At 43.3% G+C, this 24843-nt stretch overlaps 1 long non-coding RNA gene across 1 annotated transcript; it reads right to left on the reverse strand.

The window, feature by feature from the left end:
• Positions 1-761: 761 nt before the first annotated feature.
• LOC128589240 (uncharacterized) lies at positions 762-23963 on the reverse strand. Its single transcript, XR_008380871.1, has 3 exons — positions 23866-23963; positions 18894-19050; positions 762-1150 (listed from the first exon to the last, which is right to left on the reverse strand). It is a non-coding gene; the product is annotated as an uncharacterized LOC128589240 (long non-coding RNA).
• Positions 23964-24843: the final 880 nt, after the last annotated feature.

The following is a 24843-nucleotide window of genomic DNA, read 5'->3' on the forward strand; positions in this document are numbered from 1 at the left end:
GGGCTGGAGGGGTGGAGGAGGGGTGTCTGAGGCGACCTCAGAGGCAGGGACTCCAGAGAGGTGGCCTCGGGCCATTCTCTGGGCTGACCGCAGACTCCCTCTGTGTCCGTCACTGGCACCCTTTGACTTGTTTACTTCTGGCTTCTCCAGTCCCTGCTGGTCAACTCTGTTGACAGCTGTCTTTTCCCAAGGCTCGGGCAGTTTTCCCAGAGGCCAGCTTTTGCTTTGTCCCAGGAGATAGAGTCGGGCAGAAAAAGGAGAGAGAAAGGATGGACGTGACTCCTCTCTGCTCTTCAGTGTCTGACATCAAGGCCTGACATGTTAGAAAAGAGGGTGGATTGAAAAACGAGGTGTCTTTTCATTTTTAGCCTGTGGTGGTCTGTCCAGAGAAGATGGTGGCCCTGGGGAAGAAGCCATGAACAAAGGGAGGGGAGAAATAAAGAGGGAAACAAAGAGATGCAAACATAAAACTCAAATTCAACAACGACCTGGGGCAAAGGAGCTCCGCCTGTGTCTGGTACGACATCAGATTACAAGGGGGCCGGGCAGGTGACCAAGATGGAGACCCTGCCCTAGAAACTTGCTGTCCATACCCGGGCTCAGGGATAACACCCTTGAAACTAATGGGCATAAAATAAAGTCTTAAGAACACAGAATATTTAGAATATAATAAATATGGATAAGAGAAACAGTAAGAAAATTAGATAATTTATATTTAAGAGCTAAGCATGTTCACACATTCATCTCTGGACTATGTACTCCTGGAGGACAGTGACTCCGTTTTACTCATCGCTGTGTCCCATCAGCCAGAACAGTTCCTCACGTTCATAAGATGCCTAGGACAGGGACAATGCTGCTTGCTCTCCACACTGCTCCTTCTTCCTGAGATAAAATATGGAAACATTCCCCAGCCCCCCTCGGAGCTAAATTGGAAGCAGATGAGTACATTTTGATGAATAGGACATGAATAGAAGTGATATGTCGCTTGTGGTCCGAGGCATGGAAGAGGCAGGGTGTGATGAGAGGGGATCATCACAAAATGGAGGGGAGCCTGGGTCCCCGAGCCGCTGCATGGAGAAGGACTCCAATCAACTTCCATCAACATTTTCAGACTTTTGTTATATTGCTCCACAGAGACTTTGAGGTTCACCTAGTGAGGCAGGAAGAGTTATTTTTCCTGATTAATAAAAGCAGTGCTTAATAAATGTTTATTGAAATAATCAAGGAATACTCTCCTTTCATCCTCAGAATCATTTTAAGATAGCTCTTTTGCTTTGACAGACAAGGGAAGAGATTCAGAGTTAAGAAGGGATAGATCCAGAAGTTAAATTTATGTCTTTAAATTCCATGCTCTTTTTACTCTATCTGGCTGCCTTTTGGGAATATAGTCTGATGTATATTTTATGTGAAATTTTACCAAAAGCTACTTCACTGTAATAGAGGTCAGGGACTTTCCAAGTGAGAGGGCACCCTGGTCATCATTGCTGGGGGACAGGGTTATCATCCTAGATGCCATTAAGCCTTTCTGAATTCAAGTACCCCAACAAAGAGGTTTGGTCAACTGTTTTCTCTCCTTGGGGTAGAATTTTTACCTCTCCATTTGCCAGCTCAGGAAAGAAGATTCTCTTTCCTATAATGAAATGGCCAAGATTTGCCTCCTCTGAGAGACTGACCCATGCTGACTTTTGCATCTCACCCTACAGCTCTGGAGCCTGGCTTGCCCGAACTTAGGAAGCACGAAAATAGCTGAAGGTAAATTCTGACAAGTTAGCTCACACTGCAAACCCTTTTCTCCCCCTGCCATTGCTACAAAGAAGGCAATGTGAGGAGGAAGATGGGGCTCCTTTCCAAGCCAAGAGGAAGTGTGGTCAGTATGCAGGGGTCAAGGGAGGTGGCCACAGACTGGGAAATAAGTTTAACTTCTGAGAGAAAGACTAGTAACAATCAGCTGTCATGGATAAGATTAGTTATTGCAGAGACATCCAGGAGGCAAAACTAGAGGGTACTCTGTCCCCATTTGCTATCTCTCCCTGGCTCCCTGGGAGGTCGGGGAGCTCAGCTCAGCTCACAGAATAAACATTTATGGAGTTAAGACTGTGCCAAGCATGGTGCCAGGTGCTGGAGGACACAGACCCGAGTAACAAGAGTCAGGTCCAGACTGAGTGTCAGATGAAGCACCCTGTAAACTCAAGAAAATGCTCTCACTCCCCAGGGTTGCACCAAACCACAGGGTGACTTGGTGCAAAATAGAAACTAGGCCTCCTGCAAGAGGATCTGGCTCTCTGCCATGGGTGTGGTGTTGCTCAATGGCTCCCCTAGTGGTCAAATCATCCCTGAACTATTCATCCTTTCCAGGGTTCCCTCTGGATCTGCGTTCCCCTGGGACCTGCAGCTCTCCGAAACTCAAATCCATCCAGCCCTAGACATTAGAAATGGATAAATCCAGAGAGATAATTGTCACCCAAATTCCACTCTTAAAAATGGAGAAACAGTCTGGGAGAAATGACCTGATGGAGGTCATACTTTGGGCTTTCCTGGGCTAATCAAAATGATGGCTCATGCATGCTCATAATCACTTAAGCTAGAAAATGCATTAAAGCTCCAGCATAAACTAGTCAATAGATGGATTGGTAGAGGTGAAAGTGGAGAGAACAGGTGACCATCTGCTCAGACCAGGCTGAGTTCAGAACATGCCACTTCCAACCCCTCCCAGATTTTAGTCCATCTTCCTTCCATTCCATGTCCTTTTTGCTCTTCTTTTCTTTCTTTCTTGTTTTTTTGAGACAGAGTCTTGCTTCATTACCCCAGGTTGAGTGCAGTGGCGTCCTCATAGCTCACTGCAACCTCAAAGTCCTGGGCTCAGGTGATCCTCCTGCCTCAGGCTCCTGGGTAGCTGGGACCACAGATGGGCACCACAATGCTCTGCTAATTTTTCTGTTTTTAGTAGAGATGGGATCTTGCTCTTGCTCAGGCTGGTTTTGAACTCCTTGGGAAGAGCTGCCAATGGGCTGTCAATGACAGGCAAGGGGAGTGTCAAATAGCTGCAAGTTGGGGTCTTCACTGTGTGAGCCTGACCCAAGGAGAGGCTATTTTTTCCTATAGCAGCAGCACAGTAGCCTCCACCTGAGACCATTGGATCCCTTTGCCAATCTACATTCTCGTAGCACACTACTGGGGTGACAGCTCTGCACAGGTGTTCCCAGGGTGCTTCAGACTGGCTCAGTTGTTACCTTCTCCATGAAGCCTTCTCTGCCCCCCTCCTCACACTCCTACATGTGTTGTGCACCCCCCCTTACAGTGCTCACTATGCGACCCCCCCGCCCAGCTCTGAGAGCTTCCTGAGAGAGAGCCTGTGCCATACTGGTCTTTGTGCCCTTGGCACTAGCACAGGCCTAGTGCATGGTAGTTACTCAGTACGTTGAAATCAAACTAAAATTCAAGTCAACTCCCAGTGAGTGTCAGCCCTGTTCTGATGTGGCACCTGGAACCCACTAAGTGCTACTGGGTAAGCAGCTATGCCCAGCCAGGCACTGTACCTAGGGCTTCGCATGTGACTCCACAATCTCATCTTCATTTGAAGAAACTGAGTGTTCAGAGGAGTTAAGAAACCAGCCTGAAGGAACCAGTTCTGCATACAAACCAGTTATGGCTCATGCATGCTCATAATCACTTAAGCTAGAAAATGCATTAAAGCTCCAGCATAAACTAGTCAATAGATGGATCGGTAGAGGTGAAAGTGGAGAGAAAAGGTGACCATCTGCTCAGACCAGGCTGAGTTCAGAACTAGATTGGAGCACAGGTCTGTAGCCCAATTTAGTTTAGTTGCTCCCCCAGACGATGGTCAAACTTAGCTATCCCGGTATGTCCTACATACAAGTACCCACAGTCTAAGACCGTCAACATTGATCCGGTGCAGTGGCTCATGCCTGAAGTCCCAGCTACTAGGAGGCTACTAGGAGGCTAAGCGAGGAGGATCACATGAAGCCAGGAGTTTGAGGTTGCTATGAGTAAGACTGATGCCTCGGCACACTAGCCTGAGACTCTGTCAAAAGAGAAAAGAAAAAAGAAAAGTAAAGCAAAGGGAAAAGAAAAACTAAACTTGCCAACACTATTTGTGGCCTCAGTGAAAGCACTCTCTAATTTTCTGGGATGCCCTAAAGTCATTGAACTTAACAACTTCATTTCCCAGCAACACCTGCCCCTACACATGGTCTCCACGCCATCTTAAAAGCCCCATTCAGGTTTAAACAACAGGATAGACTGTTCTATAGAAATCAGTGCTGCTGCCCAGGATGTCCTTGGCTGCTCTGCAGGATCGTACAAAAGCCTTCTCTTGGGTTCTGAGCCTTATATACCAGTGGGTTTTACAGGGTAATGACAAAAATAAACACTCAGGACAAAAATCCCCTGCCATTAGCCCCAGAGATCAAATAGCAGGCCTTACTCATGTGGCTCACAAGATCCCAGCCTTGGGACTGTTTCATATAAATTCCCATAAAATTTGCTGGTTCCTTGATTTACCTACTGCTCACTGGCCCCTTCATGAATTCATTTACACTTTCACTCTAGAAACTGACTCTGCTCACAGTCCTGCAGATGCCAGGCTGACCGGCCCCTTCCCTGCAGAACTTCCAAAGCCAAGGCCCACATGTAATTCAGCATCTGAGGACAAGGGAAAGCAAAAGAGATCAGGGTTATGGAGGGGAGGGTGGGAGAAGCTGGGAAGAAAGAGAAGCACACACGGTGAGGAGCTGCAGGTAGGAGGGATCCCAAAGAGAGGCTGGCTCAGGGGTCAAAGTGGGGGAAAGGAGAGAAGGGAGGCTCGGTCCTTTTTGGCATTGGAGAAATACAGAAATAATAGGAGGCTGTAACTGCAGGGGGCAGGTGGTCATGAATTATGCCTGGTGAATTTCTTACTTTCAGAGCTGAGAATTCTGCTCTACTCTTGTCCTTGAGAACACCTTCAATTCAGGACTGGGGTGCCAGGGAAATAGGGGTCCAGGAGAGATGGAGACAGCCTCAGTCCATGTGGAAAGGCATGCCAAGAGAGATTTTAAATATAGAGCGAGGATATTCGAAGAAAGATAAGAATTCAGGAAAGAACCAGGTGACTAGAAATAACTCAATTGCAAATGTCTACATTTTGCTAACAGACAGGACTGTTCCAGATGCCAAAAAAGAAGCCGTCTGCACAGGTGATGGATTTTTCCCCCGGATATGGGAATCTGTGTCACAATTAACCTCTTGATGAGAGATTTCTCTCAATTAAGTTTAGCTGACAGGTGGTAAAACCTGGACAACTGTCAAGGATTGACAGACAACTGGAGATGAGGCCATTAATCGTCTCTCTGCCTCCTGGTTTATCACCCCACTTCCTTCTCTCCAGATACCCTTCGCATATAAACACTCAATTCCAGTGGCCTCTTCAGAAAATTTTCCCTGACCTCTCCCCTCCTTCTCCCACCTTCCACTTGGGTTGAGGCCTCTCTTCTGCTCTGGGCTATTAGAGCATACTCTGCACGTTTTATAAACAGTGTTCAGCGCGTTGCATTGTGACTCCTCGTCTCCTTCACCAGACTGCGAGTTCCTTAAGTGTGGGAGCTCTGGTTTATGCATGCCCTTTGCTTTAGCTTTTAGCAGTGACTGTTACAACATAGAGGCAAAATAAATATTTCTGAACGAACGGGTAAATAAATGGTCACAGCACGATGGATCTGGCCCAGTAGTTCTCCACCCTTGGCATTCTAATATGGGAGTTGGCAGTGGCCTAGGCATATTTAAAGAAACTGAATTACTTGAGATAACACTAAACCAGTCACCAAAAAACTATTTTGCAGTCACCACTGTAATACAAACATGTCTTACCGTCTCTATAAAAGTGTCCAAAGCCATTGCGCTGCTCGCTGCTTGAGTAAAATTATTTGCTATTAAGACCACTCTCTCCAGAGGGGCAGAGGTTTCAGGTGTGCTAGTAAACACATGCACCTTCCTTGGTGCCAGCCTGACTTCACATTTCACCTCATTCCTGTTATTCACAGAAGTCATGGCCCACTCTGCGATGTGTAACAAACCTGAGCTGCTCGACTTTGCATCTGCCAGGCGTCGCATTAATATTGAAAGGGACAGTCATAAATCCCCCTTAGGGAACGAGCCACCCATTTCCCTGGTCCCCAGAGAATACACAGGTAAGGATGGGAAAAGTAGCCTTGTAATGGAACAGGTGAGACTCTTCCAAAATTCAACGATGAGGTCCCTGGGGGCAAGAAGGCAGCAAACACTCTTGCTTGAATTCATTGAATTAACAACAGGATAGACTGTTCTATAGAAATCTTGCAAACCACCTTTCCACTTTCTGCGGAAAAACAAAAGGAAATTATAGGGGCGCTGTATAAATTCCCCCCCTAATACTTTTCTTAGAACCAAGAAGTAATTTCTCTCGAGGAAGAAATGAAGATATTGTGGAAATCTACAGCCTTGTTTTATGGCTTTGAGCCTTGGGAATGGTTTTTTGCCTGTGTGGCTGTTTCAGAGAGGCTCTGGGGACAGCATGGAATCCAGGGAGATGGAAGATGAAGCTGGAATTTAGATCTGGATATACCTTATGGGGTAAGAATAAAAAGGTTTCCAAGGTTTCCAGGCAGGCCACCCAAATCAGGACAGCAAAAGGGCCATTAATGACAGGATTCTTAAGAAAAAGCCATGGGCATTTGACATGCAGATCATGGTGGCAGGCCAAGTCAGGCACCTGCATGCTGCCTCGGGGGCACGGCCAGCTGCTGAAACCAACAGCGGGGAGCAGCCTGCCATATACTCTACTTTGAGCCTTTATAGAAGGGAGGGAAATTGGTACGGTGTGTGCAGTCCTGGAAGGTCTGCCAAATAGGAAGATTCTAGACACCAGCATGAATAGCAACTAGGGAATCCCTGCAGGTGGGGCCTGGAGAATTGTCATTTAACCAGTTCCCCAGGAGATTATTATTATTATTATTATTATTTGCAGTTTTTGGCTGGTGCTGGGTTTGAACCTGCCACCTCCTGCATATGGGGCCGGTGCCCTACTCCCCAGGAGATCCTTGAGCACACAGAAATTTGAAATCCCACCATTTAGTAATTAAGAGGACACTTTTTTTTTTTTTTTTTTTTGTGATTTTTGGCCGGGGCTGGGTTTGAACCTACCACCTCCGGCATATGGGACCGGCGCCCTACTCCTTGAGCCACAGGCACCGCCCAAGAGGACACTTTTCTTTTAGTAGAAGAGATGGGGATTCAGATAGAAGCTTTAAACTCACTCTCTCCATGAGTGTGGGAAGTTGCTTAACCTCTCTGATCTTAGTTTCCTATCTGCCCAGTAGAAATAACACCAATATTTAGGGTTGTTGATAGATTAGATGAAATATTGAATGTGCTTAACATACTGCCTGATACCTGGTACCAACTGGTAACTAGCACACGTATAGACTAGTTATTATGACCTTTTTAGGTAAACAAAATGAATGCACATGAAGTAATTACAGATAGCTAGTAACCAGGTGACGGGATGTGCCCAGAGACATCACAAAGGAACACATTTTTCCATGAAATACACCCCATTTATTTGGAGCGTTTTATGAAGGAGAAATAGTCCATATTTTTCTGTTTCCCCTGGGAAGGCCTAACTGTTGCTACAACTTTCATGTTTCTGGAAGCCGAAGAATGGCTGCTTCTGAAACGGACTGGCTGGAATCGAATGTCTGTACCCTTGCTTGCTGGCTGTGAAGGTCATGATGGTGCTCAGCTGACAATGCTATCATGAGGATTAAGTTGCACAGCCTGTGCAAAGTGCCAGTTCAGTATCTGGTACATAGTAAGTGCTTATTAAAAAGTAACTTTTTAATGATATAAGGCTTTCTCAGCAATGGGTCATGCACTCATATACTCAGCAAAAAAGGAATGTCAAGTTCCTGTTATATGTCTAGGGCTGTCCTCAGTGCTCTGAGTCATGCAAAGAAAGACTATTTTTTTCCTTCTAGGAGCATGTATTTAAAATAAGAAATGTCATGAGATTATTTGTTGTATGGCAAGTGTCCAATGAGTAACACAGAGTAAGCCTAGAACTTACAGGAGGCGAAGGAAGGTTTCAAGAGGTAGAAATAGACTGTCTCCAAATAAGAGAGAGTGCTCTTAAATGGGGAGAGCTGAAACAGAGCCAAAATGGAGAGGACAGATGTAAATTATGCAAATGTGCAAATGGGGTGTGAGTAGGACAAGTTACCTTCAAAAGTTACCACATTCTGACCTAAGGGCTGGCTTCATGCCACCAGGAAAGGGATGCAGTTATTTAGTTTCTAGAAGGGTACAGAGGCACACGGTGTAGACCTCAAGAAGACTGCACGCCCGTGACAATCTCAAATCTGGAAGATGGCCCAGATGATGTCAATCATGGGTGGGCAGACCACATAAATCCTTTTTATTTTGCCCCCATGTTTTCTCATTATTTGGCATTTTAGGGAGAGAGAGAAGAAAAGAAATTGAGAATAAAGAACCTTCACCTTCACTTCACCTCCCACAGAGGCCCTGCCCCTGCCACTCCCCATCTCCCCTACTTGTGAACTTGATCACCACTATACAGAGTATCCATAAAGTTTGTGTGCAATTTTAAATTGCACAGTGTTTTAAATTGCACATGAACTTTATGGACCCCCTGTATATTAAAGTTGCTAACTTGGAAAGGATGAGGAGGACAGGAGAAACAGAGGACAAAGAAACAGAAAAATAGAGATAAGAAAAAAGAAGGTGTGGTAAAAAACTGAAAAGGAAGCAAGACAACAAGGGCAAATATTCCATCTGGTTGCTTTGGAGCAGTTACGTATGACAGAATGGACTCAGGTGAAATGGTTGGCCCTGCCACTATCCAGGTTTCTGCTCTTTTCTCCTCACTTGTCATAACTATAAAGATTGCCTTGGGTCCCCTGGAAAGGCACTCACAAATAAATACACATTTTGTATTCATTAAGCCAGTCACTTATTTTTTTTTTTTTTTTATTGTTGGGGATTCATTGAAGGTACAATAAGCCAGTTACACTGATTGCAATTGTTAGGTAAAGTCCCTCTTGCAATCATGTCTTGCCCCCATAAAGTGTGACACACACCAAGGCCCCACCCCCCTCCCTCCGTCCCTCTTTCTGCTTCCCCCCCATAACCTTAATTGTCATTAATTGTCCTCATATCAAGATTGAGTACATAGGATTCATGCTTCTCCATTTTTGTGATGCTTTACTAAGAATAATGTCTTCCACTTCCATCCAGGTTAATACGAAGGATGTAAAGTCTCCATTTTTTTTTTAATGGCTGAATAGTATTCCATGGTATACATATACCACAGCTTGTTAATCCATTCCTGGGTTGGTGGGCATTTAGGCTGTTTCCACATTTTGGCAATGGTAAATTGAGCTGCAATAAACAGTCTAGTACAAGTGTCCTTATGATAAAAGGATTTCTTTCCTTCTGGGTAGATGCCCAGTAATGGGATTGCAGGATGGAATGGGAGGTCTAGGTTGAGTGCTTTGAGGTTTCTCCATACTTCCTTCCAGAAAGGTTGTACTAGTTTGCAGTCCCACCAGCAGTGTAAAAGTGTTCCCTTCTCTCCACATCCACGCCAGCATCTGCAGTTTTGAGATTTTGTGATGTGGGCCATTCTCACTGGGGTTAGATGATATCTCAGGGTTGTTTTGATTTGCATTTCTCTAATATATAGAGATGATGAACATTGTTTCATGTGTTTGTTAGCCATTCGTCTGTCATCTTTAGAGAAAGTTCTATTCATGTCTCTTGCCCATTGATATAAGGGATTGTTGGCTTTTTTCATGTGGATTAATTTGAGTTCTCTATAGATCCTGGTTATCAAGCTTTTGTCTGATTGAAAATATGCAAATATCCTTTCCCATTGTGTAGGTTGTCTCTTTGCTTTGGTTATTGTGTCCTTAGCTGTACAGAAGCTTTTCAGTTTAATGAAGTCCCATTTGTTTATTTTTGTTGTTGTTGCAATTGCCATGGCAGTCTTCTTCATGAAGTCTTCCCCCAGGCCAATATCTTCCAGTGTTTTTCCTTTGTTTTCTTTGAGGATTTTTATTGTTTCATGCCTTAAATTTAAGTCCTTTATCCATCTTGAATCAATTTTTGTGAGTGGGGAAAGGTGTGGGTCCAGTTTCAGTCTTTTACATGTAGACATCCAGTTCTCCCAACACCATTTATTGAATAGGGAGTCTTTCCCCCAAGGTAAGTTCTTGTTTGGTTTATCAAAGATTAGGTGGTTGTAAGATGTTAGTTTCATTTCTTGGTGTTCAATTCGATTCCAAGTGTCTATGTCTCTGTTTTTGTGCCAGTACCATGCTGTTTTGACCACTATGGCTTTGTAGTACAGACTAAAATCTGGTATGCTGATGCCCCCAGCTTTATTTTTGTTACAGAGAACTGCCTTAGCTATACGGGGTTTTTTCCGGTTCCATACAAAACGCAGAATCATTTTTTCCAAATCTTGAAAGTACGATGTAGGTACTTTGATAGGAATGGCATTGAATAGGTAGATAGCTTTGGGAAGTATAGACATTTTAACAATGTTGATTCTTCCCATCCATGAGCATGGTATGTTCTTCCATTTGTTAATATCCTCTGCTATTTCCTTTCTGAGGATTTCATAGTTTTCTTTATAGAGGTCCTTCACCTCCTTCGTTAGGTATATTCCTAGGTATTTCATTTTCTTTGAAACTATGGTGAAGGGAGTTGTGCCCTTAATTAGCTTCTCATCTTGACTGTTATTGGTGTATACAAAGGCTACTGACTTGTGGACATTGATTTTATATCCTGAAACATTACTGTATGTTTTGATGACTTCTAGGAGTCTTGTGGTTGAGTCTTTGGGGTTCTCTAAGTATAAGATCATGTCATCAGCAAAGAGGGAGAGTTTGACCTCCTCTGCTCCCATTTGGATTCCCTTTATTTCCTTGTCTTGCCTAATTGTATTGGCTAGAACTTCCAGCACTATGTTGAATAGTAAAGGTGACAGAGGACAACCTTGTCTGGTTCCAGTTCTAAGAGGAAAAGCTTTCAGTTTTACTCCCTTCAGTAAAATATTGGCTGTGGGTTTGTCATAGATAGCTTCAATCAGTTATAGAAATGTGCCACCTATGCCTATACTATTCAGAGTTCTAATTAGAAAAGGATGCTGGATTTTATCAAATGCTTTTTCTGCATCTATTGAGAGGATCATGTGATCTTTATTTTTGCCTCTGTTAATATGGTGGATAACGTTTATGGACTTGCGTATGTTAAACCAGCCTTGCATCCCTGGGATGAAGCCTACTTGATCATGATGAATGACTTTTTTGATGATAAGCTGTAATCTATTGGCTAGGATTTTGTTGAGAATTTTTGCGTCTATGTTCATGAGTGAGATTGGTCTGAAATTCTCCTTTTTGTTTGGGTCTTTTCCTGGTTTTGGTATCAGGGTGATGTTTGCTTCATAGAATGTGTTGGGGAAGATTCCTTCTTCCTCAGTTTTTTGGAATAATTTCTGCAGTACAGGAATAAGCTCTTCCTTGAAGGTTTGATAGAATTCTGGAGTGAAGCCATCTGCACCAGGGCATTTTTTGGTTGCAAGCTTTTTTATTGTTTCTTTGATCTCAGTGCTTGAAATTGGTCTGTTCAGGAGGTCTATTTCATCCTGGCTAAGTCTAGGGAGAGGGTGTGATTCCAAATATTGATCCATTTCCTTCACATTGTCAAATTTCTGGGCATAGAGTTTCTGGTAGTATTCAGAGATGATCTCTTGTATCTCTGTGGGATCAGTTGTTATTTCCCCTTTATCGTTTCTGATTGAGGTTATTAGAGATTTTACTTTTCTATTTCTAGTTAGTCTGGCCAATGGTTTATCTATTTTATTTATTTTTTCAAAAAACCAACTCCTTGTTTCATTAATTTTCTGAATGATTCTTTTGTTTTCAATTTCATTGATCTCTGATTTGATTTTGGATATTTCTTTTTTTCTACTGAGTTTAGGCTTAGATTGTTCTTCTTTTTCCAATTCCATAAGATCTCTTGTGAGATTGTTGATGTGCTCTCTTTCTGTTTTTCGAATGTAGGCATCTAAAGCGATGAATTTTCCTCTCAAAACTGCTTTTGCAGTATCCCACAGGTTTTGGTAGCTTGTGTCTTCATTGTTGTTATGCTCAAGGAAGTTAATGATTTCCTGTTTTATTTCTTCCTTCACCCATCTGTTATTCAACAGAAGATTATTTAATTTCCATGCCTTTGGGTGGGCTTGAGCATTTTTGTTAGAGTTGAGTTCCACCTTTAGTGCCTTATGGTCTGAAAAGATACAAGTTAAAATTTCAATTCTTTTGATTCTGTTGATATTTGTTTTGTGTCCCAGGATATGATCAATTTTGGAGAATGTTCCATAGGGTGATGAGAAGAATGTATATTCTTTATCTTTTGGGTGGAGTGTTCTATATGCGTCTATCAAGCATAATTGTTCTAGGGTCTCATTTAAATCTCTTACATCTTTGTTTAATTTCTGTTTAGAGGATCTGTCCAGCTCTGTAAGAGGTGTGTTAAAGTCTCCTGTTATGATGGTATTATCAGATATCATATTGCTCAGACTGAGTAAGGTCTGCTTCAAGAATCTGGGAGCATTTAAATTGGGTGCATAAATATTTAGAATGGAAATGTCTTCTTGTTGTAGTTTTCCCTTGACCAATATAAAGTGACCATCTTTGTCTTTTTTGACTTTAGTTGCTTTAAATCCACATGTATCTGAAAATAAGATTGCAACTCCTCTTTTCTTCTGAATTCCATTTGCCTGAAAAATTGTCTTCCAACCCTTGACTCGGAGCTTTAATTTGTCTTTTGAAGCCAGGTGTGTTTCTTGCAGACAGCAAATGGATGGCTTGTGTTTTTTAATCCAGTCAGCCAATCTATGTCTCTTCAGTGGGGAATTCAAGCCATTAACATTTATTGAGATAATTGATAAGTGTGGTAGTATTCTATTCGTCTTATTTGGTGAGAGTCCATTGCTTAGTTTTATCTTTTGCATCAGTGTGGAGGTTAGGTTCTGTCCTTTGATTTCTGAGTTCTTACTTTGCTGCTGATCCATTGTGGCGGTCAGTGTGCAGAACAGGTTGAAGTATTTCCTGTAGAGCTGGTCTTGTTGTGGTGAATTTCCTCAATGTTTGTATATCTGTAAATGATTTGATTTCTCCGTCAATTTTGAAGCTTAGCTTAGCAGGGTACAGAATTCTGGGCTGGAAATTGTTCTGTTTAAGTAGATTAAAGGTAGATGACCATTGTCTTCTTGCTTGGAAAGTTTCATTAGAGAAGTCTGCGGTCACTCTGATGGATTTGCCCCTGTAGGTCAACTGGCGCTTACTCCTGGCAGCTTGCAGAATCTTTTCTTTTGTCTTGACTTTGGACAGGTTCATCACAATGTGTCTTGGAGAAGCTCGGTTAGAGTTGAGGCGACCCGGGGTCCGATATCCCTCTGAAAGCAGTGTGTCAGACTCTTTGGTGATGTTTGGGAAGTTTTCTTTTATAATATTCTCTAGTATGGCTTCCATTCCTCTGGGGCATTCTTCTTCCCCTTCTGGAATTCCTATAACTCGTATGTTGGAATGCTTCATAAAGTCCCATAATTCTGACAGTGAACGTTCTGCTTTCTCTCTCTTCTTTTCTGCCTCTTTTACTGTCTGAGTTATCTCAAGAACTTTGTCTTCTACCTCTGAAATTCTTTCTTCTGCATGGTCTAACCTGTTGCTGATACTTTCCATTGTATCTTTAAGTTCCCTAATTGACTGTTTCAGTTCCTTCAGGTCTGCTATATCCTTTTTATATTCTTCATATCATTCATCTCTTTTTTGATTCTGTTTTTGGATTTCCTTTTGGTTATTTTCCACTTTATTAGCAATTTCCTTCATTGTTTCCATCATTTCTTTCATTGTTTTCAACATGTGTATTCTAAATTCCCTTTCTGTCATTCCTAACATTTCTATACTGGTGGAATCATCTGCAGTAGCTACCTCATGGTCCCTTGGTGGGGTTGTTCTAGACTGGTTCTTCATGTTGCCTGGAGTTTTCTGCTGATTCTTCCTCATGACTGATTTCTATTATCTGTTTCCTTGCCCTAATTTTCCTTTCACTTCCTCTTGCTCTTTAAGTTCTTGTGCCTGTGGACTAAGGGTTACAGGACCAGAAGGGTGAGAAGGTTGAAGAGCAAAAAAAAGGGGGTGAAAGAAAGGAGGACTGAGTGATAAGAAAAAAAGAAAGATAGAGAAAGGAGAGGGCGTGGGTATAAGGAATATTGACAAAAAGAAGAGAGGCACAGAAAGAGGGAGACAGGGCAATATAGGTGTACAGTAGGGTACTTTGACACAACCTTAAAAAACCCCACCTTCTGGGGGTGCCCAGTTGCGTGGTTCCCTTGAGGTCAGCAGCTCTTTGCTAACCTGATCAGACACAGTACCCCACCTCCACCAAGTAGAGAGGAAAGACAAAAATGCTATAAATCAAACCAAAAGAAGCAAACAGAAAACTTTATGGTGATAAAATTGGGTGAAAAACCAAATTATATCGGTAGAAACACTAGCAAAAATGAAGTTGAAGTTATTAAAAAAGGCACAATGGGAAATTATAAACTAGGAAAATTGAGAAAGAAAAAGGGATCTGTGTGGAAAATATTGAAATTAAAAAAACAAAAGAACATCAGCAACGTCAAAATAAACAAACAAAAAAAACAACCAAACAAAAAAAAAAAAAAAGAAAGAAAAAAATACACAACCAAAAACAAAGCAGTTTGTATATGTTATTGAATATTGTCTGGGCAACACGTGGTCTTCTGGGGTATGAGATGTTAGTCACAGTTCTGATACGACTGGAGGCTGCTGATTTCTCAAACCCCAGCAGGTAGACACCCTAAATCTCTCTTCAGCCTACTTAAAAGGCACATTGAACTTGAAAACTTGCTGAGCAGAAGCTTTCCCAGCTTTCTCGCTGGAATCGCTGCTGAAGTGGCTATCCACTTACTCAGTGTGCCAAAACCGGTCTCACTCTGCCCCTGAGGGTTAGGGCTGCAAGGCGGCTCAGACCCCACCTTTAGGCTACTTGGTTGCTGGGTTACCAGCTCCCACCCGTTTCTAGCTCTGCGACCCTGAGGGCGGAGCTTGCCGGGGCAGATCACTGACAATGGATCCGTGTGTCCCACCACCAAACACTATTAGCTCCGTCTGGCTCAGCGGCTCAGACTGGGGCCCTAGACAACGGCCAAAGTTCTCCGCACTCCCGCTCAGGCCTTCCCCAAGGCAGTTCAACTCAGTGCCAAGTCCAAGGACATCAAAACAGTTCACAGGTAAGGCCTTTCTGGTTTGCAGTCTCGCTGCTACTGAACTTACAGTTGTGGGCGGGTTTAGACGGATTGAACACACGCGACCACTTGCCGGTTTTCCACTGTTTTAGTCCTCCTCTTGGGGTCCAGAAGTCTCTCGCTGACTCCCGGTATCTTCATAGGAGTGATGATAGGCAGTTCCCACCAGCCAGAGATGCCTGGAGTCCTATCTCCCCAGACTCACGGTGCCCAGATGCCGCCAGTCACTGATTTATTCATTCATGAGACTTACTGAGCGTCTCCTGTGTTCCAGGCAATGTTCATGTGCTGGAGACATGAAACTGAAAAGATAAATAATAAAGTTTCTACCTTAAAAAAAAAAAATCACAGACAACAACCAAAGCAAATAGACTACCTACACAATGGGAAAGGATATTTGCATATTTTGAATCAGACAAAAGCTTGATAACTAGGATCTATAGAGAACTCAAATTAATCTACATGAAAAAAGCCAACAATCCCATATATCAATGGGCAAGAGACATGAATAGAACCTTCTCTAAAGATGACAGACGAATGGCTAATAAACATAGGAAAAAATGTTCATCATCCCTATCTATTAGAGAAATGCAAATCAAAACAACCCTGAGATACCATGGCCCACATCACAAAATCTCAAAACTGCAGATGCTGGCGTGGATGTGGAGAGAAGGGAACACTTTTACACTGCTGGTGGGACTGCAAACTAGTACAACCTTTCTGGAAGGAAGTATGGAGAACCCTCAAAGCACTCAAGCTAGACCTCCCCTTTGATCCTGCAATCCCATTACTGGGCATCTACCCAGGAGGGAAAAAAATCCTTTTATCATAAGGACACTTGTACTAGACTGTTTATTGCAGCTCAATTTACAATCACCAAAATGTGGAAACAGCCTAAATGCCCACCAACCCAGGAATGGATTAACAAGCTGTGATATATGTACACCATGGAATACTATTCAGCCATTAAAAAAAATGGAGACTTTACATCCTTCGTATTAACCTGGATGGAAGTGGAAGACATTATTCTTAGTAAAGCATCACAAGAATGGAGAAGCATGAATCCTAAGTAGTCAATTTTGATATGAGGACAATTAATGACAATTAAGGTCATGGTGGGGGTGGGTAAAGGGGAGAGCAGAGAGAGAAAGAAGGAGGGAGGGGTGGGGAAAAGAAGAGCAGAGAGAGGGAAGCAGGGAGAGGGGTGGGGCCTTGGTTTGTGCCACACCTTCTGGGGGCAAGACACGATTGCAAGAGGGACTTTACCTAAAAAATGCAATCAGTGTAACCTGGCTTGTTGTACCCTCAACGAATCCCCAACAATAATAAATATATAAATAAATAATCACTGAACAGGTACCTTTTTAATTGAATGTTGTAGCTTATACTATGCTAGGTATTACAGAAAAGACAAAATAATTTGAGACACAGTTCATGTCTTTAGGAAACTTATGACCATAATAATGGAATTAATTAATCATTAATTTTGCGAATAACTTCAGTCCTTAGCAATCTTTCACTCCTTTGTACTTTTATGTTGGTCTGTTTATTTTCAGCAGACTCAGGACACACCACCTTGTATTGTGCTTATTTATTTGCTCATATTTTTTAAATTCTATCTCACACCAGGTTTGTATTAGTTCAGGCTGTTTAACAAATGACTATAAAACTCTTTGGCTTAAAGTACTAACTATTGATTTGGTTCGTGATTCTATGGAGTGACAATTTTGGCTGGGCTCAGCTGAGTGATTCTTCTGGTCTTGGTTGAATTCGTTCATGTATCTGCAGTCAGTTAATCTACTAGGCAGCTCTGCTTCTGGGGGTTAAAAGAATATTGGCTAGGACATAAGGGTGACTGGTTTCTCACCTGGCAGGTTGGTCTGGACTTGTTTACTTGGCAAATTGGTAGAGTTCCTAGAGAACTAATGGAAATGTGTGAAGTCTCTTAAAGTCTAGGCTCAGAACTTCCTCAGTACTTCTGCTTCATTCTACTAGCCAAGGAAGCTAACAAGGCAAGACCAAAACAAGGAGGAGAAAAAATAGACTCTATTTCTTTTCTTTTTTTTTTTTTTTTTTTTTTACCCTTCCCTAGACTCTATTTCTTGATGGGGTAGCTTCAAAGACACATTACAAAGAGTGTGATACAGAAAGAGATGTACTGAAACCATCATACTCTTAATCCACCACATAGTCTGCAAAGCTTCTCAAGACAGAGAGATGCAGCTGGGTGTGGTGGCTCATGCCTATAATCCTTGCACTCTGGGAAGCTGAGGCAAGTGGATTGCTTGAGTTCATGAGTTTGAGACCAGCCTGAGCAAAAAGGGAGAGCCTAACCCTAACCCTTAGTCTCTACTAAAAATAGAAAAAACTGAAGTAAAAAGATCACTTGAGCCCAAGGTGGAGGTTGTTGTGAGCTATGATGCCACAGCACTCTAACCAGGGCAACTGCTTGAGGCTGTCTTAAAGAAAAAAAAGAGAGAGAGAGATAATATTTACACATGTTTTATATTCTTAGAGCTGGGGATTAGTTGGACTATCCTAATGTTATAAAAAGCAAAAAGGCAGTGTAAGAAAATGGGGAAGGCCTCCCAAAGGAAAGACTGTTGAGATTGGAAGGATAAATAGGGGTTAATTAAGTGGACACCATTCTGGTCAAAGAGAACTATATGTGGAAATGCTGGAAATTGGGAGAGTCCTAGGATATTCCCAAAAGAAAAGTAGTGAAGGTGGGATGGGATTGGACTGAGGGTGAAGGGGAAGACATGATGCTACAGGCCTACGCAGGCCTCATAACTGAGGACCTTATAAACCTTTATAAGGAATTTGGACATTGTCTTAAGAGCAATGGAAAATCATTAGTTTCAAGCAGGGGAGAAAAATGATGAGTCTTGTGTTTCTAAAAGTTCACTTTGACTGCAGTATGGAGAATGGATTAAAGGAGATGAGAGTGAAAGTGGTCATAATAAAGCCTATTTTAAATTTGCATATACCTTTGGCAAGATTAAAGGGTTGTTCACTGCTCATGCTTTAAGGAAGTGATGCAGGACAGATTCCATTCCCCCTCAACTCAGAGCTCTATGAATGGAAGACCCATTTAGGAGGAGATAAAAAGAGAATTCACTGGGGAACATACTCAGATTTCTGGCAGTGTGTAACCCTCACCAATATCTTAGTCAGAAAGGACAATTAAAAAGTTCATAGATTAAGATTCTTTTTACCTTTCTATTAGCAGAACTAATCATTTGCCTTTAAGTAAGACATTTCATTTTCATTAAAGTAATAGTCATGATAAGTTTTAGAAATTAATTTCCAGAAGGACATTCAAACCTAACAGTTATTTCATTTCCTGCCACAACTGAGGTTAATCTAACTCTTACCTCTGCTGAGGTCTAATAATGGCTGCCATTTGTTGAGCTTCTACTATGTGCCAGGTAATTTACATAGTTTATCTCCTTAGGAGGAAGAAATTATCCCATCTTACAGAGAGGACAAGTGCATCACTTACCTAAGGCAAAACCTGGAGTAAGGACAGAGCCGGGATGTGCATCAGGCCCCTCTGATTCCAACACCATAGTAGCTATTGGTTACTCTGTAGGCCTCATAACTACTTGAAGCAGGGTTAAGTACTGGTTTGTTTTGTCTTTTTTACTATCTCAACAGCCCTGTGAGAGGGGATAAGGAGAATGAAAGTCAGAAAGGTCATAGAACTTGCCCAAGGCCACACCACCAGGTCTCCACTGGAAACTGTGTTTTTAACCATAACACAAAACTGACCAGGCTCTTCTAACTGCACCATACTGTCCTGCAAACATCAGGTTTTTCTTAAATAAATGACCTCGCAAGGTTCTTGATCACTATATAGGAAAAGCTCTGAGTAATGAATATAGTTAGCCTCTCTGCTAGCCTGTGTCAACTGTAAGCTCTTGGGTGGCAGGATCTGAGTCTTAAACCACTCTATCCTTCTCAGCTCCTAGTGGTGGTGATCCAAATCCAGAATTTTAGTCAATCTGTTCTGATTCGTCCCAGCTACAGGGTCATCTTCAGCTTCATACAAGCTGAGTTTTCTGAGCAAGTCCTGCTAACAAGCTGGCCATGCAGGCAGCTCACCTCCCTCCCTCCCAGCCATACCAACAGAAGAATGGATAAGTCGCCATCTCAGAACAATGGCCAGTTAGCACAAACCCTTTGGCTGCCCCAGCTGCAAGGTTCCTCAGGGAGCCGGGGACTGCACATGGACTCTGCTGCTGTACCAGGTCCTCTGTTGCCAGCATGAGAGAGTCTGGGCTCCAGCTCCATAGGCAACCATATCGAAAGGAATAATGAGTTGCCCGGGGGGAGCCATGAGCATTCTGATTAATAGACACATGGGGCTGTCACAGTGACAGATGAACCCAAAAGCCCCTTTCCCACTGCATTGCCCCCAATGACCTTGACTCTCTCCCCCAGATCTGCCTGTCCCTTGACACTGATTTGGGATGGCAGCATGATCACAGGAGGAATAGAAGACCAGGCAACTGTTCAGAGAAAGAAGAAGCTAGGCTGTCATTCTGGGACATTACTTGGGTGTTAGCTTTTTATGACTTGTATTGGAAAGCCCCTCAGACTCACTTTGTTTACCTGTATCATGAAAGAGTCAGAGTTCCTTAATCTATAGGACTGCAGTTCTTACCATCTGTAAAATATGGATAAGGAAAATGCCTATTATCGTAGGTGTGGTGACTAGAGCCCTGGGCTTGAAGTCACAAATCTTAGATTAAAACCAAGCTCTTTCTCTACTTGCTGTATAATTTTGGTTAAGTGACTTGACCTTTCTGAGCCTTGGTTTTCTTAAGTATGAAATGAAAGTAATAAATGCATATCTAATAAGGTTTTATGAACATTAAAGTAGCCGGCATGTATATGAACATCTCATCTCACAAAATATCTAGCCAAGAATAGGTATTTTGCAAACATTTTTTGACATGATTGTGAGTTTTAATGAGTATTGCCACTCAATGGCATGTGTCTACCCTGAAAGACACTGTACAAAGTGTCTTAGTGTTTGTGTTAGCACAGATTTTGGTGTCAGGATTGGTACTGGCATTGGTAAGAGTATGGGCATAAATATTAACATTATCTCTAAGGTATCTTTCAACCTTTAAAGACTAAGATCAACGAACAAGAGAGGTTGGTTCTTAATGAGCATCTGGTCTACAAGGCTGAAAGGTACAGGAGGCCACTCCAACTCCGTTCTGTGTACCTAAGACTTTGCCTCTGTTCAGCCCAGAGAAGAAAGTGACTGACAGGAACTGGGGATAACAAGGAAAGGAGGACAAGACAAAGACATCAAGAAAGGCAGGAGAAGGCAGAGAGAGAGAGAGAGAGAGAGGCAAGTGTCTGTGGCCTTGGCCAAAAATTTAGTTGGCTCCTAAACTGGATCTGGACAGATAGATGACCCAAGTCTAGAGGTTGGCTAGGGCAGAGCACAGCTGTAAATGAGCAGTGGTGGAGGTGAGGGAGGTGAGGGGAGAATAGGTGGAAGAAAGGGGAGAAGGAAGGAGGATGTGCAAGAACCTGACATGGAGAAGAATGAGAGGAGCATAAGAAGAAGAAGGAAGACTGTCTTGTCCTTTCTGGTTTTGAAAACCTTCCAAGAATTTCCATGGCCTGCAGGAGAAAAGTCAAGCTCCTCCACCCAGGCACAAGCCATATAGAATCCGTTTGCATCAGTTCTTGCCCCGTCTCTGCACACCTGTGCTCCAGCCACACTGGCCAGGCTTCAAATAAGACAGGGCGGATTGCGCCTTCACATCTTTGCCCTTGAGGTTCCTTCTGATGGGAAGCCTTTCATCTCTTTCTAGTCTTAGAGAACTACCATATCTGGTTCAAATATCACCTCTTCTGGGAAGGTTTCCCTGAGTCCTCAAGGCAGAATTAGTATTACCTTCCTTCAGATGACAACAGGGCCCTGTACATACCTCAGTGGCAGGTCACACAATTTTACAACTATTTTCTGCCTTCCGTCTCCCACACGAGACAGAGTTCCTGAGATGGGGCCTGGTCTTGTTCCTCTTTGTGCCCTGGCACTTGAGCTGTGGGCCTGGGACACATGGTGCTCCACCACTGTCTACAGAATGATAGTAAGGGAGCAAGGAGAAAGGGTGAAGATGAGAAGGAAAGGAAGGCCAAGGAGAAGAGGGGAGGGAGGAAGGGAAGAGGGAGGAGAAGGCCTGAGAGAAGATGAGGAAGTCATCAGGGAACAGAGGAGGAAGGAAGGAAAGAAAGCAGACACTAGAAAAGGTGGGAGGGGCGGCTCATGCCTGTAGTCCTAGCACTCTGGGAGGCCAAGGCTCATGCTTGTAGTCCTAGCAATTGGGGAAGCCAAGGCAGGAGGATTGATTGAGCTCAGGAGTTTGAAACCAGCCTGAGAAAGAGTGAGATCCCATCTTTACTTAAAAAAATAGAAAAATTAGCCAGGCCTGTGGCACATGCCTGTAGTCCCAGCTATTTGGGAGGCTGAGGTAAGAGGATCGCCGAAGTCCAGGAGTTTGAGGTTACAGTGAGCTATGACCATGATGCCACAGCAAGATTCTGTGGGGAGAATTCTCTCTTCCCTGGCTCTAACCCCACCAAGTCCCCAAAGCATCTACTTCTCACCTAATTTCAATAGAAATCATGTAGCTCTACAGACCTGGCAGTGCAGACACCCTTGCCCTCAGGTAGGGTCATGGGCACATTGCAACAGGTGCTGCCCAGCAGGGGCTATGGGCCAGGCACATGCTTGGGCTCTTTCCGTTCTCTGAAGAGGACTCTACCCAGGGCAACAGAGCAAGACTCTGTCTCAAAACGACAACAACAGACACTGGTAGAGAGTAAGACCAGCAGAAGAGATAGCAGCTAAAGAAAGCTGGGAGGATGACTGATGGGGATGTGGGAAATGGGCTTCAGAGGACCTCTGGGAGTTCTCCCTGCACCAAGACACTGGGCTGGCTCAATCCCACCCTGTCCTCACAAGACACCACGGTGGGTCCACACTGGGCCTACCCACGTTTGGGAGCCCGTGGGTAGATGTGACTACACAGTCAGGGAGCATGACTTCTTTATAGCTCAAACACTGCAGGTGTCATTGAGAGCTGATCTGTATAGAGGGTTGTCACTTAAAACATAAAAGAAGGTCCTATTCCTTCTTTCCTGTCATCTCCTCCAGCCAGAGCTGTGTGGGTAGACCCTGCTGGAAAAATACTGGCTGGAGTCTTTATAGGGCAGTCTCAGACCCAGCTGAACGTGGCTGGAAGCAACAGGCCTTTCTCTCTACCCTGGCTCTAACCCCAACAAGTCTCCCAAAGCTTCTACTTCTCACCTAATTCTAATAGAAATCATGTAGCTATACAGACCTGGCAGTGCAGACACTGGGCACATCGCAACAGGTGCTGCCCAGCAAGGGCTACGGGGCAGGCACAGGCCTGGGCTCTTTCAGGTCTCTGAAGAAGAATGGAGTGTCTTTCCTGTGCCAAGCTCATTCCACGCTGAGCAATCAGAGACTGTCTTTGAGCACAGGTATTATGTGGATCTATGCCATTTGAGGTAAAAGTAAATATCATTACAAAAGGAAGAGCAAAGCCTCTTGGCACCTTCACCTCCCAGCTTCCCAGAGGAGGCCATGGGGGGTTGGACGAAAATGAGTGGCTCTCCAGCTAATTCCAAAACCCACTTAATTTGCATGATTTAGACCTAGTCCTTCTCCTTTTTTCCCTGGTGCTCTCTCTCTTGCCAGTCTTGTTTTCACACACAACCTCACCAGACCCCAATGTTTCTCTTTCTTTACTTTTTTTTTTTTAATATGGAGAAAAAATAATATGCCATCATGGGGGTCTGGGGAGGGAGACAGACACTTAAGGAATTCTCAAAAATGACCACCCCAGGCTGGAAATGTCCTAGGGAGAGAAAGAGGTAAATAAAGTTGAGCAGAAGGAATTTAGGGAAGTCTTACAGAGTTCTCAGACTTTCTGGAGGACAAAGAGAGGCATTTTTTTCCCTAGCAGGAGTCATGAGACTTATTGGGAAGTGGAATGGAAAATTTAGACCCATAGGCTCATTCTAGTCCAGAGGCAGAACCTTCCCCACCTCCCCCAACATTTTCTTCATCAGAAATGTAATGAGCTGGTCTGTTTCAACTCCCTTGTTTCTGCTTCTAAGCACAGAAATGACCAATAGCTGAGTGTGAACAAGAAGGGGAAATCAACAAGTCTTGAATAATCCCTAATCCAGAGAGAATCACGACTACTGACGAAAACTGAAAATTAACCAACACATTACTTATTTCATTCAGTAGCTATGTGGAGTGGACCTAGCTGGTTCGCCCTTCACTATTATAATAGCTTTTAAGAAAGGGAATACCTTAAATGACAATGCTGCCTTGCCAAGATGGAGGATGGCCATAGTATAATTCCTTAGTCTTAAAACACAAAAGTTCTCCTTAAATCAGCTCTCACTCTTACCTCTTTCTTGGAGGCACCATCCAGAGTCTTCACCCCTCTGATCATTTATTCACTTACTGATTGTTTACTGAGAGGGTGGCAGCCAGGGCGGTAACCTGGAAAAGATTAGCAGTGTTCCCTGTCATTCTGGAAGTATAGAGCACATAGAGGGAGAGGAGGGGCCCAAAATGTCATCTGGGTGCAAATAACGAAGGTGCTTCACATGGCTAGCTAAGGAGTTCCACCCCTAGGATGTGGATGGAACATCTACATTTTTAGACAGGGAGATGGCACAGTCAGATTTGCTAATGCTTTTCAGAGGATGGCACTCTGAGTTCAGTATGGAACATGGACTGGAAGAGGTTGGTAAAAACAGAGGCAGAAAGACCCGTCAAGAAGCTGCAGACCAGTGCAAGGAGCGAGAGGACGAGGGCCTGCTGAGGGCAGGGGCAGACACAGAGGAGACACAGAGGGGCAAGAGGCCTTGGCATGTGACACGAACATGACTTAAGAGACCTGGTCAAGCAAATCCAAAACCAACCAAACGGGGCACAACACTCTGCCCCCAAAGCTGTATTTTATCCAGCTGTTATTAATAACTGATTTGATTCGATCCATTCCATTTTACAGCCCCTGTCTCCTGCAATTGTCTGGTCCTGGTAACAATTTTATTGGAGCATAAGAGGCACATTATAAATACATTTTATACTGCACATTGTATTTTAAGCAAATCTGAGACATCTCTGATTAGGCGCCTTTCCAACGATAGTCTTGTTCAGACAGATAATTGCGTGCTGATTTTTATTTTATTTCATTTTATTATTATTTTTTTTAGCTTTTTTTCTCTCCCCTTTGGCAAAGCTGCAATCTTACATACGCATGTCAGTGGATAAAAACCCTTGAAAATAACTCTTCAGAAGAAATCTAATTTACTTTTTAATCTGGCTCGGAAATTTGCCAGAAAAATTTCCACCGACAAGCATTGCCATTTATTACCAC

The sequence above is a fragment of the Nycticebus coucang genome, chromosome 6, assembly GCF_027406575.1.
Source record: "Nycticebus coucang isolate mNycCou1 chromosome 6, mNycCou1.pri, whole genome shotgun sequence".
NCBI classification, from domain to species: domain Eukaryota; kingdom Metazoa; phylum Chordata; class Mammalia; order Primates; family Lorisidae; genus Nycticebus; species Nycticebus coucang.